Here is a 3,310-nt window from a genome sequence, read left to right as displayed (position 1 = left end):
GCTCAAGGCGAAATAAAAAAAATGCAACGTATCCAAAACATGTGTGCCAAATTAGTACTCGCTCGACAGAAATATGACAGTTCAAAAGGTGCTTTGTATGAACTACACTGGCTACCAATACAGGCAAGGATAACATTCAAATTACTGACCTTCATGTATAATTGTTCTGTTTGTCACGCGCCAAAATACCTTACAGAACTTTTAACAGAAAAACTACCAGCATGTAACCTACGATCTACAGTCTCGTATGACGGAATGTGTGATGTTAAACGCACAAAGAGAAAAACTTTCATGGACAGGAATTTCGGAGTTGTTGGTCCTAAAGTGTGGAATGACCTACCATGAAGCATCCGGACTTGTGTCTTAATAGACAATTTCAAAAGGAATTTGAAAACATTTTACTTAAGAGACTTTTACAACCTATTTTAATTTGAATAACTGTGATTTTAAAAATAATCGAGACTCAGCGTTATTTATTTATTATAATAATGATAATTTACGAGTGCGACGGTTGTCCTGACGGGGTTTGATTTTTCCAGTCTTCGACTCACATGATTGTAGTATAAGCAATGTGTTTTAGTCAGCTTATCCCCTCTTGATGTGTCTTATAGTCACAATGTGATTTTAACCTTCAAGTTGTGTCTTGTAGTCACACTTGGTCAGTCTATTTGTAACGAGTAGTCACAATAGTTCAAATAAGGTTAAAACCCAAAAGAAGCGTCCGTAAGGGTGGCAGGTGACAAGTAGCTGCGGAATCCGACAGCCAGAGTGCTGACATATCCTTACACGTATCCTTTCAGTTAATGAAAAACAGTGTCTTTATGTTCCCCAAATAATATGCTCATATCATTAGAATTATTTTTTAACCCTAGTTATATCAATTTATTACATAATATTTAAATTGTACTGTGCTTCGATATTGTAGCCGGCAATTGTTTATTGCTTAAGTTTCTTACAGCATTTTTATTTATATAACACAATTTGTTATTATTAATCCTTTATTTTATGCATCTTAATAGTATCAATCACTATTATTTTTTATCAATTTTATGTGCATACACATGTGTTTTACAATGCCATTGAATATACTTATATAAATAGGCGTTTCATCAAATTAGCAAGTTTCAAGTTTCAGTTTCATCGGTCCCCCTCTCGGATGAAACACTATATTGGTATCCCTCTCGGAAGCGGTACCGGTCATTCTTGGTCAAAAACATGATTCTGTGATGGAGAGTGGTCACCAAAGTGTTCTTTTGACCTTGAAGGAAACGAATTACGTCAAAAGTAAGTATTGCACGGAACATTTCAAAATTGACTTATGTTTGTATGTACTTTGTTTTAATGTTCCGTTAACTGGAGTTTAGATATAAGTCACGTAGTTTTACGTTGCACTGTTAACTATCGCATTGTAGTGTTGTTAATGTGACTTTCCATTCGCAACAATACACTCGGGCCTAAAATGTATATCAGAGGCTAATCGTTGATAACTAAAGAATATTTATCCCCCATAATTATAAATATAACGTATGTAAAATATTCTGAAAATTGTCATTTTTGGTTTGCATGAAGCACAGGTATCCCTCTCTTTGATGGAATTTCAGCGCACAAGCAACCTCTCGGATTCGATTCACTAACAGCAGTTCGTGTATTCACGAGAACTGGAATATTTATCAGCTAAATTACACAGTGTGCAAATTATTTTATAGTTTGTCATAGGGATGGGAACGAATATCCAAATATTCGAATATTCAAAAATCGGTCGAATATTCGATTCCAAAATTCATATTTGAATATTCTATTTTTATGCAAAGATACTTCCAAAAAAGTTATAAGTACATGTACAAAGTCGCAGTTTTGGTTTCCATTATAAGTCATTGCTTTGAAAACAGCTTCCATCAATGAGCGAGATTATAATTGGCCGACGGGATGGTATAAGGAGAGGGACCAATCGTCGATTTACTATCAATTCATAGTTATGCAATATGTACAAACTATTTTCTAAAAAATCAGTCGAAAATGACAGTAAATTTATTTAAAACATTAACGTATATTGATAAACATTTAAAAATGTGTTTTGACAGGTTTTTAACCTCAGCGGCCAATTGTATAAACAGTGGTATTATTAACTTCAGTAACTTGATTTACGCAGTTATTTACATGGGTATGCTACCGGGAGATAATTGTATTTGTATAAACGATGGTTTCTTCGTTGAAACCTTACCATTGCAATTTGTTAACTTACCACAGTAAAATTACCAACAATGCAACCCTGAAAATGACGTCGTTTTCGCGAAATTCGTCAGACGAACATTGTCTAATGTGGCCTCTTACTCTGTCACAAAAGAAATAAGGGGCAATAAAGGGATTAGCAATAGTAACTTTTAGCCACACAGAGATTGAATAGCGAATTTTATTGTGAATTTATAGAACGTTTTAACAAATATCTGGACAAATTGTCTCATATCGGGTTGCCGGAACAATCACCAAACTGGCGGACTGTCCCGTCGAGATCTTGCATGAATGTTTTAATTCCGTTATCCATACATCAAATCAATGATTATCTAATCAGAATTTAGTTTCTTAAATCTAAACCATTTACATCGTTCTTAAATGGTTCTTTATTCCAGAAAAAATAGCGAAACCAAAAGCATAAATATTTTCGATGGAAAGTAATCAAGATCAATTATAAGTATTGAAATAAATTAGAATTACGGTAATGTGTTGTCCTGAAATATCTTATAGTATTTATTTTAAAAAGAGCATACTTATCAATGATCTTAAACATTTTTATAACTCTATCCTGTTTTTCAAAGCCGCGATATGATACGATGTATAGGCATTTGTGGCAATCAGGAATAGTGATTTGCTCCGGACGGTAATAAATTCGGACATTTTAATATAAGGTTTAAAAATCTAATATTCGAATATATTCGAATAATGACAAACGAATATTCGAATACTTTTTCCAGTATTCGTTCCCACCCATAATATTGAATGAAACCATTTTATAAATTCTGATAAATAAACGTTTTGTAATATGGGAATTGTTTGTAAGGCCCTTTTTATGTTTAAATTTTGACATCTGAAACGTGATTATTCTATAAATCAATCGGTTGGACAGGGTTTCCATAAAGATTCATTGATATCAACCTTGGTTACTCGTAAGAATAACGGAAAAGACGTATGCATATTTGTCTCCAAATACTTCGTTCTGAACATAACCATTGAAGAGTGACCACCGCATGTCAAATAAAATGTGTTAAGAAAATGATTAAATTGGATACGTCAAACCAATAAACAAAAACAAATA

The sequence above is a fragment of the Dreissena polymorpha genome, chromosome 6 (assembly GCF_020536995.1).
Source record: "Dreissena polymorpha isolate Duluth1 chromosome 6, UMN_Dpol_1.0, whole genome shotgun sequence".
In the NCBI taxonomy this organism is placed as follows: domain Eukaryota; kingdom Metazoa; phylum Mollusca; class Bivalvia; order Myida; family Dreissenidae; genus Dreissena; species Dreissena polymorpha.
This window is presented reverse-complemented; position numbering follows the sequence as displayed.